This window comes from Sus scrofa, chromosome X, assembly GCF_000003025.6.
Source record: "Sus scrofa isolate TJ Tabasco breed Duroc chromosome X, Sscrofa11.1, whole genome shotgun sequence".
NCBI classification, from domain to species: Eukaryota; Metazoa; Chordata; class Mammalia; order Artiodactyla; family Suidae; genus Sus; species Sus scrofa.
In genome coordinates this window covers 111309655-111326185 of record NC_010461.5, presented here as the reverse complement: position 1 = coordinate 111326185, position 16531 = coordinate 111309655, and the positions used below count along the sequence as shown (strand labels likewise).

The 16531-nt window shown below is 48.0% G+C and overlaps 1 protein-coding gene across 6 annotated transcripts in view; it reads right to left on the bottom strand.

Moving 5' to 3' along the window:
- FHL1 (four and a half LIM domains 1) overlaps positions 1 to 16197 on the bottom strand; it is a 57912-nt gene extending 41715 nt beyond the window's left edge. For 2 of the 6 annotated variants that reach the window (XM_005657915.2, XM_021079524.1), the window contains exon 1: positions 15890 to 16197. The gene's annotated coding sequence lies outside the window, so the exon portion shown is untranslated. Of the gene's footprint in view, positions 1 to 15041; positions 15187 to 15684; positions 15795 to 15889 lie in introns of those variants that run through there. The other 4 variants (XM_021079520.1, XM_021079519.1, XM_021079526.1 and 1 more) reach the window with 4 other exon arrangements.

Genomic DNA, 16531 nt, shown 5'->3' with positions numbered 1-16531 from the left:
AGCATGAAATTGAAGGCCTTCCAGTCATACTTAAACCTCCCCGCCCCCAGTGAACTCTGGCTCTGGCTGCCTCCCTGCCTTCGAGGTTTGTCGCCCCTGAAGAGTAACAGGGCCTGTGCTGCACACCACCTTCCCTTAAACCAGTGATTCTCCAACTGGCTGCCCCTGGGGAGCCAGAGCAACCAGTGACATCTGGGTGGCCCCCCAGATGAATCTAATGTGCAGCCAAGTTTGAGAACCACCATCCCCAAATCCTAGCGCCTGTAGGCAAAGTTTAGCGGGCAGCACAATCTCCTGGGAGTGGATTATTACAACACGAAGTGTTGGGACCCATCCCCTGTGCTTCTCTTTCAGTAGGTCTGGGGGGGGCCCAAGTATCTGCATTTCTTTCTGTTTTTAGGGTTTTTTTTAATAAATTGATGGATTTTATGACGTTGATAGTTGTACAATGATCATCACAACCCAATTTTACAACATTTCCATCCCAACCCCCACCCCCCACCCCGTCTCCTTTGGAAAACATACGTTTTTCAAAGTCTGTGAGTCAGTATCTGTTTGAATCTGCATTTCTGACAAGCTCCCCTGTAATGCTGATGCTGCTGGTCCAAGGACCCCACTGTGAGAAGTATTAGGTTATAGTCATAATTAGTATAATTACACAGTATAAATGTACGTGCCATATACATAGAATATTCAGTGTTCTATTTATACTTCATTCGCGAAGTCCTATTACTGCCTTGTACCGCCGTTTAACTTGTTGCGGCCTCTGTTTGTGAGCCAGTCTACAGACTGTCTCAGAGATTCCCCAGTCCCATTCCGCTTTTGTAAACTGAGGCCCTGAGAGGGGAACTGATTTGCCCGAGGGATCAGCTAGTTCTGGGTAGCCCCCGGGCGAGGATTCAGTGCTCTGGACTCTCCTCTCCGCCCTCGGTTCAGGACTCCGTCCCCCACATCCTCGATGCGCCTCTAAGGGCTCCTCCACCAGAACGGACGGCCCTTGGTTGAAGAGACCACTTTGGCTGTTAACATGCCCCGCAGCGCCCAGCAAAGTGCCCTGCGCAGAGTAAGCCCTCGATAAACACCTGCCGACCTCACCTGCTGAATCTGGGGATTCAGCCCGCCCAGGCCGGGCTGGGCCCTCTGCGAACTCCTTCCTTGCGCCGGCGACCGGGCAGCCCCGCTCCGATCCATCGGCCACGCGGGAAACGCCGCCCAGCGGCCTGCGCGCAGCCAGGGTCCGCCACAGGCAGGAGGACACCCCGTAAAGGAAAAGCATGGGGGTTTTAAAAGCGGAAGGGGACCCGAATCAACTGCCAAGTCGTGGGTCAGAACCTGTCACAAGCACCCGGAGTCCCGCCTTCCACCGAACGAGCCCGCGCAGCCCGCGCTCGTGCCCGCAGTGCGGCCGGTCTGAGGCCCGCTGCTCTGGGCCGTGATTACTTAGGCCAAGCGGCCCCCCATTTTTTGAGCCCAGGTCCCCCTTTTTTGTTCCTTAACAGAAAATTCTCAAGTTACTGAATGAAGGGTAAAGAGAGCGAAAGGGGAAGGGAGGCAGAGAGGAGCCCAAGGGCTGTGAGCAGCAGCCGGGTGAGCAGCAAGGAGACCTTGTCACACCTCCAGCAGCCCAGCTGGCAGGAGCAACACCATGCCAGCCCTGCCAGCTGACCCAGCCTGTCTACCTGTGGGGTAAATGCACGATGATTTGGTGACCGTGACTTCTGCTGTGTCTACAATGGACAGGAATTGCTTTACAATCAAGCCAGCTCACAGAACTTGGTGTCAATGGTGAAGGTGACCAAAAAGAATGTGGCCGTGTGCCACCACTGGGGTCACCAGCGGCCCAGAGGAACCCCCAACCCCCGTCTCGGACCGTGACTCCGGGAGGGGGGCGGTGATCAATGCCCCTCCTTCCCCTCCGCCCGCTAAGTGAACCTGCTGCCTCCAGCAGAGGGACGACCACGTGTACAGCCAACTAGTCAGGCTGGGAAGTCAAGAAAATGCTTTTAGGAGTTGAGTTCCCTTGTTAAGGATCTGTCATTGTCACTGCTGTAGCACAGGTTCGATCCCTGGCCTGGGAACTTCCACACACTGCAGATGTGGCCAAAAAAAAAAAAGAATATGCCTTCAAAAACATGGGAAAGCTCGTCTAATAACAGGAATAACTATGAGCATATAAACAGATTCACGTACAGAAAAAATTTTCCCACTACGCAATTTAGTAAGTGAAATACAAGTGCCCCCTTCATTAGTATTTCTGCAGCTAACTGTACAGACTTCCTGACCCTGGGTCTCATCCCAGACCTGACAGACACACTCCATGAACTACCACCTCCCCACGGCATCATCCCTTGAGTGATCACGCTCATTTATGTGCTGATTCTCAAGACTTTGTCCATTTTGTCTCTTCCAGTGACTTCAATATCATCCCAACGTTCCCTTGCTCCCCTCAGCTTCAATGTCGCTCTCAGGCCAGTTCCCCACCCCGCCCCCTCTCACGACTGTCCACGGAGCCAACTCAAGAAAGCAACGCGGGCCCGCCGTTGCTCGTAATAATCCCCCAATCCCAGGATACAGAAACCATTTACAGGAAGACCTTCAAAGAACTCACCTTTTCACATGGGGGCACTGCAGCACTGGCCACACCGGGCAATTACCCGGAGGTCCTGGCCTTAGGTCTATGCTACTACAAGCCACGCCACAGCCTGTGGCCCAAAGCAATCAAACTCTGACCTGGATATTGGCTCCAAGAGTTGGCAGGAGCTCACCAACCGTCACTGTTGCTAGCAATACCATAGATGCAAGGGTCAAAAAAGGGCTCATTAGGTTGTAGGGCAGGTAATTTGTCAAGTCTGGGGTTCTGCTGCACCATAAAGATGACACGATGCCCAAAGGTGGCCGACGAAGAAAGTCGCAAGCCAGCGCTCACACTGACCTGCCCCAGTAAGTCCTGTGCAACCAGATTGCGGCGAGCAGCTCTGGGCGGCTCTCCCGGGAGTGCACACTTGCACTATTCAGGGAGCCCAGTGGTATAAGCTATGTCACTCACCGAGAAGCACCTCCCTTACTGAACTAGTACTTAACTAGTACTTAAACACTGAGCTTTTATCTACAGTTTAATAATAAAAAGGGCCTGATGTATTCGTTGTATTTCTGAATCCCAAATGTATGAAGGGTTTTTTTTAATTAATAGATTTTTTTAAAGCAGTTTAAGATTTACAGGACAATGGATCAGAAAGTAATTTCCGCATCCCTCCACATCACCCCTCCCAGTTTCTTCTATTATGAATATCCTGCATTACTCTATTTTGTTTTTTACAGTTGATGAGCCATTATTATTAACTAAGGTCCACATGTTACATTAGGGGTCACTCTCTGGGTTGTGCATTCTATATATTTTGACACGTGTTCAAGGTTTTTGCTAAAACAACCAACACTTTACAGTACGTTATGAGGAATAATAAATCTCAAGACCATTTTAATTGCTTTAGGTTTGTAAAAGGCAGTTTCATGGGCACACTGGAACATACATCATTCATTCCACTGTAATGATTCATGGTTCCAAAGACTGTCTATAACACAGTTCTGCAAACACATTCAACTCTGATTATCTGAAAACCAACTGCCCACAGCTCCCAAACCTCCGGCATGGGCCCAAACTTAAAAGGAGTCTCAAGTAATGATTGGATCACAATACCAAGAAAAACAGTCTCCAAGATGACATCTGACATGCTGGAATTAGTCTACTGATGACTCGCTCTGGGGATGTTTACAAAAACAGCTTTGCCATGAGAAAGCAGAGCAGTGTGAGAGAAGGAGCATCAGGAGACAGAAAAGATGAGAAGAAAGAAAACGGGGAAAGGAAACCAGGGGAGGGCGGAAACAGCAGCGATCGGAGCAGCAGATGGAGACTCTGCGGCAGGACAGAGGGACCGCAATGGAAAGGAGAGCCCGCCAGTCCCAAAGGCGCCGTGACAGGACTTGCTCTGAGGGCGTGAGTGAGGAAGGGACAAACTGCATCTCAATACGGTGGCCCTTAAATTGCCTAGCTATCTGTTGGCCTGGATATATCAGCGGGGAGGGAACATGTACTAATTCCAGCTGGCTCTGCACCACGGTGCGTAAAGACGGACCGTCCATCCGCTGGAGATTCCCTGAGACCCGCTTCGACTCTTCGGGAAGGCTCACGGGACAGGCTGTTCCTGAAAGATGATGACACACACACACTAGCTGTCGGGAGAGACCTACAGGTGTAGAACATGTCTTCTCATTCTTTCGTTTTTAATTTATGAATAAGTGCAAAGCCAAATTCAAATTCCTTTACTTGTTCTGTTCTTGGGGGATGTGACATCTCACTGGATCCACCTCAGATGAACATTTACCGCTTTTCCGTTTTATCAGAATTGTTTCTCTTGGCTGCAATTTCCCTTCAATCCAAGTATGTAATGAGCCCATTTAAGAAGGAGGCTCAAAGAAAGAGCACAAAGACAAAAAAATAAATAAAATAAAAAATAAATTTAAAAAAAAAGGAGTTCCCGTCGTGGCGCAGTGGTTAACGAATCCAACTAGGAACCATGAGGTTGCGGGTTCGGTCCCTGCCCTTGCTCAGTGGGTTAACGACCCGGCGTTGCCGTGAGCTGTGGTGTGGGTTGCGGACGCGGCTCGGATCCCGCGTTGCTGTGGCTCTGGCGTAGGCCGGTGGCTACAGTTCCGATTCAACCCCTAGCCTGGGAACCTCCATATGCCGAGGGAGCGGCCCAAAGAAATAGCAGAGAGACAAATAAATAAATAAAAAGAAGGAGGCTGTAGTTTACTTGCAGGCAAAATTCTTAACTACTCACCTTCAGACAATGAGAAATAGGTTCCAGGAAGTCAAACCTGGAATATTCTTTTATCTTAAATACAGAGAGGAAAATAACGTGTGGGATTTCTCTCTGGTCTTTGGATAGAGAAAGATCCACAACCCTTCAGCTCTCACACAAAAGCACATCAGTGGTTGCCGGGCCCTTGGCGGGGAGGAATGTGCTGCCAAGGGCGCGGGGAACTGGCGGGGGAGTGACGGGGCAGGGGCTTCCCGGGCACAGGCCTCTGCACAACCCGCCACACTGCAGGATGAGTTCGCTGTACATAAATAACACGCAATAAAGCGGATATTAAATTATCTTGATAATCTTTCCACGGGGTGAAAGTATAGCAAATCACCACGCTGCATACCTTTTCTTTTTTGGTATTTTAAAACCATTTTTAATTAAAGCTAATTCACAAGGTTGTGTTAGTTTCTAGTGTACAACAAAGTGATTCAGTTATACATCCGTGTGTGTGTGTATATATATCTATATATATAAAGTTATTTTTCAGATTCTTTCCCACTCTATGTTATTACAACATATTCTAGTTCCCTGTGCTAAGTGTTATCTATTTTGTATCTAGTCCATGTTAATCGCAATCTCCTGATTTACAATAGATGTATGTATTGTACTATGTTGTACATTTAAATACACACAGTTCTCTTACTTATTCCTTAATGAATTGAGGGGAAAAGTCAATATTTAAAAAGTGGCTCTAACAAAGGCTGACTGCTTTATCCGTAGATGCAAATAAAAACTTTCACCTCCTATTAGCTTGGCTGCTTGGTTTCTTTCCTTAGTGTGCCTACTCCACTGGAAATTCTGCATCCTGTGGCTGAGACGAGAAGAGCCTGGGATGTGAAAATCTGAATTGTTCCTGCATTTTGAGATGTAGAATCTTTGACAAGGAACTAAGTATCTCCTTAGTTTCTAAAAGCCATAGCGCTGAGGAATTTCTTAAATCATTTTCAGTATTTGAAATCACCATTACTTACAGGGTATTTCTTAACAAAATGTTGTTAACTCAGATGTCTAAATCTGCTACTATGGCTCATGATATAAAAATGTTTGGAATTTATGACTCATATGAGTGGGTCTGTGTGACCTCTTTAGTCTCAGAAACCTGGGCGTCACCCGTTACTTCAGTTCACCTGGTCACACGAAAGTGCAAATGATTCTCTTTTTTTTTTTGCTTTTTAGGGCCGCACCCATGGCATATGGGGGTTCCCAGGCTAGGGGTCGAATCGGAGATGCAGCTGCAGGTCTACACCACAGCCACAGCAACACCAGATCCGAGCTGCATCTGCGACCTACACCACAGCTCACGGCAACGCTGGATCCTCAACCCACTGAGTGAGGCCAGGGATGGAATCCACAACCTCATGGTTCCTAGTCGGGTTTGTTTTCCACTGCGCCACGACGGGAACTCCGAAGATGACTGATTTCGTCTACGGGCAGATGCTGGCAATCAGCTTCCCAAACAAAAATAAAGTCTAATACTAAACCTGGCAGAGATTCAATGAAAAACCAATCCTTAATGTCTTCCTACTAAATCACACATTTTCAATCTGACAGGAGCCAAGCAGCCTCATCCACACTCTAAAGCTGAAAGTGAATAACAAAACTTGTTAATCAAGTATAGAAACTTACATTTGTATCATCCTTGTCAAAACCACCCTGATGATAAAAGCTCTACATTCCCAGCTAACAGGTCCTTAGTATTGAAAAGTACATCTGAAACTTTGTGGATATTGCAATTTCTTGTGATTAGAACGTCTATGGAACATTTTACATCTTGAACATATGTAAGATCCAGAGTTTTCAGGTGAGTAAATAAAATAGAAATCTTACACAAAGTAGAGTGCCGGCAACCAAGACTTATTTTCACTGCTTTTCTTTTTTTCTAGGTTTCACTGCATTAAAAACAAAACAAACAAACCAAAAAAAAACCAGCACAGGAGTTTCCACTGTGGCTGAGGGGAAACGAATCTGATTGGCAACCATGAGGATGCAGGATCGATCCCTGGCCTCGCTCAGTGGGTTAAGGATGTGGCGTTGCCGTGAGCTGTGGTATAGGTCACAGTTATGGCTCGCATCTGGCACTGCTGTGGCTCTGGCACAGGCCAGCGGCTACAGCTCTGATTCAGCCCCCTAGCCTGGGAACCTCCACAGGCTGCGGGTGCGGCCCTAAAAAGACAAAAAATTAAAACATTAAAAAAAACAGTACATATGTATCTTCTTTTTTCTGTACATTTTACACCTATAGTAGTTCCGAAACAAAGAGCAAGCAAATATCATTGGTTTAAATACAAAGGAAAAGCCAGTTTCAGAAGAGAAATACAGAGTACTACAGGAAGCTGGGAAGAGCTGGTGGCTCACTGGCAATGCGCACATTCATTAGCAGGCAATAACGAGGAACAGGAGCAAAAGCTACTTAAGAACACACCCCTAGGCAAGGGTACAATTTTCTCATTTGTTCAGCTAGTAAGCCCTTGGCAGTGAGTATCCATTTTCATTATTTCACGTAGCTTTAGCACTGGCTGGGGCCCTGGCCACAGAGAAGAAATGATTTTGCGTTCACAGGTTTACCTGTCTATGCAACTATGTAGTCTCTGGACGTATTTTGTTTAATTTTATTCTAACGGTGACATTTCTGTATCAAGTGACACCAGATCTCACCTCACACTTCCTCTGGAGAGCAGTTTTCCTGCCCATTCCAGGCTGAAAAATGAGATCTGGCCTAGGCTGGGGTAACTGGCAGTGGCCAAAAGGGTGCCGGGCGGCGGCGGGGGGGGGAACGCAGGGCAGATGACCAGGATGATGACACTAGGACCGACGATGACTTTGAGGCCAGAAAAAGGAAAAGTGGGCAGAGTCCACTGGATAGAAAAAAAGTCACCGGGAAAGTGAAACAGACACCCAGGCAAAGGAGAGACGAAGAGAGAGTGACACGCACAGCTACAGAAAGAACCCAGAGGGGGAGCTCCCGTTGTGGCGCAGTGGTTAATGAATCCGACTAGGAACCACGAGGTTGCAGGTTCGGTCCCTGCCCTTGCTCAGTGGGTTCAGGATCCAGCGTTGCCGTGAGCTGTGGTGTAGGTTGCAGGCGCGGCTCGGATTCCACGTTGCTGTGGCTCTGGCGTAGGCCGGTGGCTACAGCTCCAATTAGACCCCTAGCCTGGGAACCTCCATGTGCCTCGGGAGCGGCCTAAAGAAATAGCAAAAAGACAAAAAGACCAAAAAAAAAAAAAAAAAAAAAAAGGAAAGAAAAGAACCCAGAGGGCCAAGAAAGAAAGGAAAGCTGAAGAACTTAGTTGTTAATAGTGCCAGATTAAAAACAACTGTTATGCGGGCACGTGCAGGGGCAGCATTTGCTACAACGGAACTGCCTACTTATGTTGGGAAGTAAATGCAATCTTTAAAATGCCTTTCCCACAACCTTGACAGACATCAGCTTTTATAAAGGAAAAATGGGAGATCCTGTTGTTGCTCAGCAGGTGACAAACCCGACTGGAATCCATGAGGGTTAAGGATCTGGCATTGCCGTGAGTTGTGGTGTAGGTCACAGACTCAGCTTTTATCTGGTTTTCATGTGGCTGCGGTGTAGGCCAGCAGCTGTAAGGCCAATTCGACCCCTAGCCTGGGAACTTCCATATGCCACAGCTGTAGCCCTAAAAAGCAAGGAAAAACAAAAGAAAAAAAAGTACTTTCATGCAGCAGTAGCTCCAATCGGAGTCTTCCAAGCTGGTGTGTATAAAGACTTAAAAAGTTGTTTTGCATTTCTGTGACTAGGCATCTTTGATATAGGCCTTGGCACCTGTACTTGCCCCACAGGCCAGAGGAAATTAAAGACTAGACAGAGTCCTCGTCATGGCTCAGCGGTATCGAATCCAACTAGTATCCATGAGGATGCGGGTTCGATCCCTGGCCTTGCTCAGTGGGTTAAGGAGCCAGCGCTGCATGAGCTGCAGTGTAGGTCACAGATGCAGCTGATCTGGCATTGCTGTGGCTGTGGCTGGCAGCTGCAGCTCCAATTCGACCCCTAGCCTGGGAAGTTCCTTCCATATGCCTCGGGTGTGGCCCTAAAAACACACGCACACACAAAAATTAAAAATAAATGAAAAGGAGTTCCCGTCGTGGCGCAGTGGTTAACGAATCCGACTAGGAACCATGAGGTTGCGGGTTCGGTCCCTGCCCTTGCTCAGTGGGTTAAGGATCCGGCGTTGCCGTGAGCTGTGGTGTAGGTTGCAGACGAGGCTCGGATCCCGCGTTGCTGTGGCTCTGGCATAGGCCGGTGGCTACAGCTCCGATTCAACCCCTAGCCTGGGAACCTCCATATGCCGCTGGAGCGGCCCAAGAAATAGCAACAACAACAACAACAAAGACAAAAAAAAAAAAAAAAAAGACAAAAAAAATTAAAAAAAAAGAAAATATAATGCTGAAGACTAGATGCTCACAAAAGGTTCCATACCACTAATGTTCAATCTCAACAAGGCAGATAACATAACAGATTCCTGTACACAACAATTTTGATCATTTTCTGAAATTAGGAAAAACCTGGCCTTTCTGGTATCCTTTACATAGTTAATATACTTTCACCATAATTAACTTATTCTTTTGAGAGAAAGACCCACAAAAAGTTATTGTCAGGAGAGCGTTTTTAACTAGGAAATAAAAACTAACCTATGTATGAAGGACCTAACACCTCAAACTAGAACTCTGATATTAACACATACATATGACCTTGGATCAGGTGCACAGCCTCTTTGAGCCTCAGTTTCCTCATCCGTAAAACAAAGTGGGGTAGGTCCTGACATCCGCTTCTGCACTGAAATTCTACTATTAAGGAGCTTACACGAGGAGGCCACAGGATCTTTCTCTAACTCTTGGGTGGCCCTCCCATTTCACACCTTATGGCCATGACCTCTACCTAGAGATGCAACAGTAATTCTGAAGATCTTTCGGTGTTTTGTTTGGTTTTGCCCATGCCAGCAGCATGTGGAAATTACCAGCCAGGGTTTGAACCCAGGCTGCTGCAGTGCCAACACCAGATACTTAACCCATTGTGCCACAAGGGAATTCCTGGCAAATTTAAAAAAAAAAACCTTAGACTACACTTATAAGTTAAAGATTTTACAATGGACTTGCGTCCACCATTAACAAAATCACCGCATTTAAAAAAGAAACACAAAACACTGTCACTAACTTCTGGGTGGTGGATTATAACTGATTTTTTTTAGGCTTGTCTCTATTTTCAGAACATTCCCTACAATTAAAAAGTACCACTCTTATGAGTAAAAAAATAAATTTTCAAAAGGATTAGTGCATTCTTGCAAATTTTATCAGCTTTCTCACGTCTACTCTAAAATCACCGTAAGGGGAGGAGGGTACGAAATCAGGCAGTATCACAATGCATGTCTACACGGAGCGGCCGATTGCCGCCGTCAGAATCAGGACATTATTATTAAAATCAGAAGCTATGGCTCACAGTCCTATGTGGAAATCAAAACATACATTTTATCTAAATAACATTTCTTTTTTTTTTTTTTTTTCAGCTTCCTGGCCCTTGAGGATCATGGTTAAAATTCCTGTGCAATTTAAAGTAAATGAAATGAAACATGAGGTACTTCTTCTACACACACACACACACAAAAATGCTTGCCAGACAAAATATGGTTGCTATTGGGCTGGTTTTTATTTTTCCTCTTTTTATGCTCTAAAACACAACACATCAAAAGTTAAAATAAATATTTAGCTGTCAAAACAAACACACCCTCCATATGGAAAACACAAGTATGAATTTGATGACGTTTATTGTAAAAACAACTTCCAAAGCAAAAACAAATGTTTAAATTGTGTAAAAAGACTACAGAACTAAATGCTGTCATAGAACTTAGAAATGCTAAGTTCTCTACGACAGTCCAAAAAAGATGGAAGGTAAGCTGCAGAAAGGACATAAACACAATTAGGTAACTTCCAGCTACGTCATTTCAACAGTGTTTGAAAATTTCAAAAAGGACAGACAATCAAGTTCTCCAAAATGACAACTGCAGATTCAGTGTGGGTGGATCTCTAGAACAAACTCCGTGATGAGGTGGATTCTCATCAGCTGAGAAAGGCAGAGTTGTTCACTGCTCCATTCTCTACCCAAATATAATCCACGTCTACAAGATGTTACCTGTGAAATGCCTTTTTATTTTTATTTTTTTATTTTTTAGTCTTTTTTTTTTTTTTTTAGGGCTACACCTGCAGCATATGGAGGTTCCCAGGCTAGGAGTCTAGTTGGAGCTACAGCTGCCGGCCTACACCACAGCCAGAGCAACGTGGGGATATGAGCAGCATCTGTGACCTACACCACAGCTCACAGCAACGCCGGATCCTTAACCCACTGAGCGAGGCCGCGGATCAAACCTGCGTCCTAATTCCTCGTGGATGCTAGTCAGATTTGTTAACCGCTGAGCCACGACGGGAACTCCTGAAATGCCTTTTTATCCAGGACCAGTAACTCCTCTCTCGGCAGCAGGCTCCTCAACTCACCCCCCTTCAGCAACCTCGAGCTTTAGAGCAAGTAGCAAGGGACAGTGGCTTAGTCATGGGACTTAAGTTCAAATCCCAACTATGCCACTTATCAGTTGTACAGTCTTAGATAGAACCTCCTCTGTGAAACGTGCCTCATAACCACTTCGCAGAGCTGCAGCGAGGATCAGATCGAATTACACAACGGGGAAATTTGGTCCTTTCTTGAACTCCAGTGGGCCTTGAGGTGATGTCAGTTTCCTTTCTCCCCCTACTCCCGGCCACTGCATCCAAGTATGACCGAACTGAACGTTCGTGGTTTTAATTACCCTCCAGCAAGCTCAACAGTACATAGGACATGCAGTAACTTTAAGTCAATTCTGGATGGAGCCTGACGTTGTACTCAAAACCGTAAACTTCTGAGGAGCGGGACCACCTTAATTTTGATGTCTCCTTCCAAGCGGGACCAGCTGTGAGGCCTCATTCCTCATTTACAAAATGAAAAGACCACACACCATATACACGTGCCTGGCACAAAGTAAGTCCTGTAAATGGTCCTTTACCAGTCTTTTAGTTATTTGGGTCAATGTTCAGGAAAGAGTCACTTTTAAGTTAGGAGTAACTAGGAAAGTGAGCTCAGCCAACTGCTCAGTCACATCAAGATACTTTTCTCTTCGCTCCTGAAACTACCTTCTACTGCGTTTTGTAGAGGAAATTACACCAACCTCAGCACTACGGACAATTCGGGTCAGATCTGTCTCTGCTGTCAGGGGCTGCCCGGTGCCTGGTGAACCTTTAAGCCCAGTGCCTGACCTCTACCCACTAGACACCAGGGGCGTGCCACATCTCAAGCTGTGATCACCAAATATGTCTCCAGACATTGTTCAACATCCCCTAGGGGGCAAAACTGCCCCAGTTAAAAACAACTGGTCTAGCGATATCCGCAGGTGGGAATTCTCAAATATCCCCGATGCTGAGGACGAAGGCTTACTCACCCCACCATTTAGTCTCACCCACCCCTCTGGGCTCCATCTCTCATTAGTATCCGAAACTCAAAGCTGACCACAGAAAACAATTTTTCCGGCCTATTAAATAGCTGTCAGAAGTTGCTTTAAGTCACAGGAAGGAATGCTGGTCTGGCTGTCTTTTCACTACTCTACACAGTCATGCAAGATGCTGAACTTTAATATCAAGAACTCTGCTCTGTCCTATTTACATAAAAACTTAAAAGGCCGTTGAGCTTAGGACGACTTATAAACCATGTTATTACCCCAAATGACAAAGTATGTCTTCGTTGGGAAGGTGAGACGGAATTTATGCTAATACCCTGGAAAGAAACACTCCCCTGTTTGCACCGGTGAAGCATGTTTACTGTACATAAAGGGCTATGCTGAAGTCCAAAAGGCTCTGGACAACTCTTGATTATTCGCAACAAATTCACTGTCAATTTTTCATTTTAATAACTGCACCAGAAAGCAGGAGCCATTTCTCATGCACCGTGTATCCTGGCACCTAGCACAGAGCCTCCAACAGAGGCGGTAACTCAGCAAATGCTGGGTGAGTAAATAAATGGTCATATATTCTGCTTAATTAAGTACTCTGCTGACCAAAAAAAGAACCTTCTTTGCTCTCATCCAACAGGAGCTGAAAGGAAAGATCTTTTAAGAGAAAATAATTACAGTCTGTTCCCTTTTATTCCAAATCCAAACAACTGGAAAGTTCAATTAACCAAAATAATTTCGTAGGAAAAAGTTGGGGAAAGCAGCCAAATAGATAAGGCCTAAAGTTCAAGCAATCACAAACATCTGCACGAACATTCCACTCCCACAAGGTCATTAAAGCCCAAGTTGCTGGCACCAGAGGGGGAGAAGGGAACCCAGAGGTGGGAAGCAGGAAAACAGGGATGGAGCAGCCTCGGGACATCAGCTCCATCCTTCAGCCAACAGAGACTTCTTTTTTAATGTCAAAACTTTAGCGGCGAGGGTTAATTTCTTACACGAAGGCTTGATGTATATATAACTTTTCAAATGGATGGGAGCAAAATCTTTTAAGAATATTTGGGAAGATTATCTGATCATATTTGTACTAATTTTTGAAATTTCTTCATTCCCCCCCCCTCCAGTCCCACAAGGTAAACAACAGGTTCTCAAAAAGTTGGGTAAAAGTCCATTTACTCCTTTTGTCTAGAGAAACTTAAGGCCCACCACCATCACATGCTGCTCCCTGTAAAAGATTTCACCACTCCCAGCATTCTATGCCAATGAGAAAAAAAGACTTACATTGTATTTTTAATGTACTAGTTTGAGATCATTGCTCAAGCACAGAATGGGTATCACATTAACATTAGAAAGGGTGCAAACAGTAGTGTTTATTGAAATACATTCTCATCCATCTTTGAGACCAGAATCTCTATTTCCACTTAAAACATTTCCAGTTTATCGTTTCCAGTAAACAAATTATTTTTAAGTGGTCCATTAGCTTGATACATATTAAATTAGCTGCAATTTACTGGTATCATACAAGAGGAATTTTACCAAATTAAATCTCACACCATTTTTTAGAAGTTTCACTCAAAAACCTAGACTTGGTTGAAAAAAATGGTTTTCTTTCTCCCAAATTCAATATGGGAATGGTAGCTCAGAATTTCAAAAACCATGTACGGTTACAGAATCTATATGGTAGTCTTAGACTACATACTTATTGGTATGTGGTTTCCACAAATCATGGCTTATCTGACCAATTTCCTGTTGCATAAAAATTATATTTGCTCTTAAAAAATGTTAAAGAAGCATTTTTTAAGGACCAAAGGTAAAGATTGGTCCTTAGATTGGAACCTTATGAAACCAAAATGGGAAAAGCAAGTATAGCCTCACCACATTAAAGGCCTAAGCCTTTTCAATATGTATTCTTCTTAAGCAAATATGAGCACGAGTTTCCAAAGGCGAAGCTACCATCCCAGAAGCCCTTGCTTCTTCAGTGCAAGGAATGGGGAGGAAGGTTCTGTTCCTGGAGAGGAGCTGGAGGGGAAAGGCTTTGTAAAATTCCAAGGGGCTGGTAATTTAAACTTAGGCCATTCTGCAAATGTTCACATTTCCAAGGAACAACATAAAATTTACATTAAAACTGTCTTAATCAAGATAACAAAAAAAGAAAAAGATTCCTGCTGCTCTAGAAACTTGCCACAGATTTGACAACCCAGGGAAGAATTACAGGCAATTACCAAATGACGGCTCTAATTAGGAAAAACTGGATCTATTCCAAATTCAAATCAAAGGGGGGGGGGCCTCAGATGATCCCAATGGAATCATTTAAATGAATATAGGAGACTTCCAGCAAAGACATACATTTATTCTATCTCCACCTCTCCTGAAAGCCAAGCAAAATGCTACAACGACATATCTCTTGCACTTCAGGAAATTCAAAAACCAAACCTGGAGTCCCCTTAATAAACCTTGTGCTCCGCTGTTCCCAAGGGGGTCTCTCTGGTACAGGGTTTTCATTGTAAAAGGCAATCAAAAACCTGAGAAACTCACACACAGTCTCAAGCGCAGAAAATAATATAGCTGAACAGGAACCACACACACGCTTCCCTTGCTGCTTCCCAAACCTCTACCTTGTCCGGGACGCCTGAGATGAGGCCGCGAGGAATGGAAGAAAAAGAGAAACTTCGAAAGCACAAACCTCGCTCTCCAAGCCCAGAACAGACGGCACCTCGTAGGGATTTCACGCTTTGGGAAACGGAAAGGTCACACCCTGCAGTTTTGAAAATCCACCTTCTAAGGCTCGACCCACGTGACAGAACCTTCCTCCTGCTTCCCTAGGTTTCGCGCTGGAGCTGAAATCCCCCCCTCCCCACCCCCCCTTCGCCAACCCCCCGCCATCCCCTAAGCGCAGAGCCGCGGCGGGTCCTCCGGCCCCTCCTCCCCCTTCCCTGCGCACCCCACCCCCACTCCTCTACCACCCCCAGCGTCCCCGTCGAGAAAACCACGGCGAGCCCCTCACCTCCACCGGCCCCGTTGTGCGAGCCAAGGCAAGCGGCCCCTCGCTCCCTCCGCATCCCCGCCGTCCTCGAGGAGAGAACCGAGGGGAGCCCCCCACTCCATCTTCACCCGCTCCCGGCGGCCCCGGCCGGCGCTCGTCGTGGAGAAAACCGCGAGGTGCCCCCACCTCGCCCCACCCCCCGCTGCGCGCCATCCTCGGCGAGAAAAGCCAGGGCCCCCTGCCCGCGCTCCCCACTGCCCACCACCCCGCAGAGGAGAACAGGGAGCGCCCTCTCCTCCCGCCCCCCCAGCGGCGAGGGCCCGGGGGAGGCTGAGGCACGCACCGGAGGGCGGGCAGGGGAGGAGACCCCGCGGTCGGTCGGCCCGCAGCCCCCACCCCCGGCCCGGCGGCCGAGGCTCGAGGCCGCAGGTACCCGCCCCGGGCGGCGGCGGCGGCGGCGGGGCAGGAGGGCAGCCGCTCCCCCGAGACGCGGGCCCGGCGGGCGGGAGGCACACACGCACGCACACGCGGAGAGAAAGCGGGCTTACTGCCTGGGGATGCTCGCCCGCGCGGCTGTCTCGGCGGCGGCCGCTGCCTGCACAGAGGCCGAGGCGCGGCGGCGGCGGCGGCGGCGGCGGCTGCGGACTGAGCCCCCTCGGCCGGGCGGTGGATGTAGGGCGAGGGAGGGGCGCGAGGGGAGGGGCGCGCGCGGGGGAGGCGGGGAGGGAGGGCGCGCGCGCGCGGGGCGGGGGCGGGCGCGGCTGGCCCGGGGCGGGGCGGGGCGCGCGCCAGCCGGGGCTCGGCCCGCGGGGGCTGCGGTGCGGGCTGCGCGCGCCGGAGGCGGCCCGGCCGGGGGCGGGGCGGGAGCGCCACGCACCCCGTGCGGCCACGTGCCCCCGCTTCGGGAGCGGCCCGCTGCCTGCAAGGCGCGGGCGCGCGGGGAAGGTGGCTGCGAGGGGGCGGTGGCGAGCGCTTCCCCGAGCCGGGGAGGCCGAGGGGAGGGCGGGTTGGGGGCGCCTGGCCGCCCACCCCCACACCTCACTCGCACCGCAGCCTTCGAGGCCGGCGAGGAGTCACGAGTCACTGCAGGCAGCCGCAGCCCTGGCGGGAGAGGTGGGAGCAACAAAGAGTCGAGTGAAGGTTGCCTCACCAGGGGTCCCCGCTAACCTGCGCGCCCCCTGCAAAGCGGC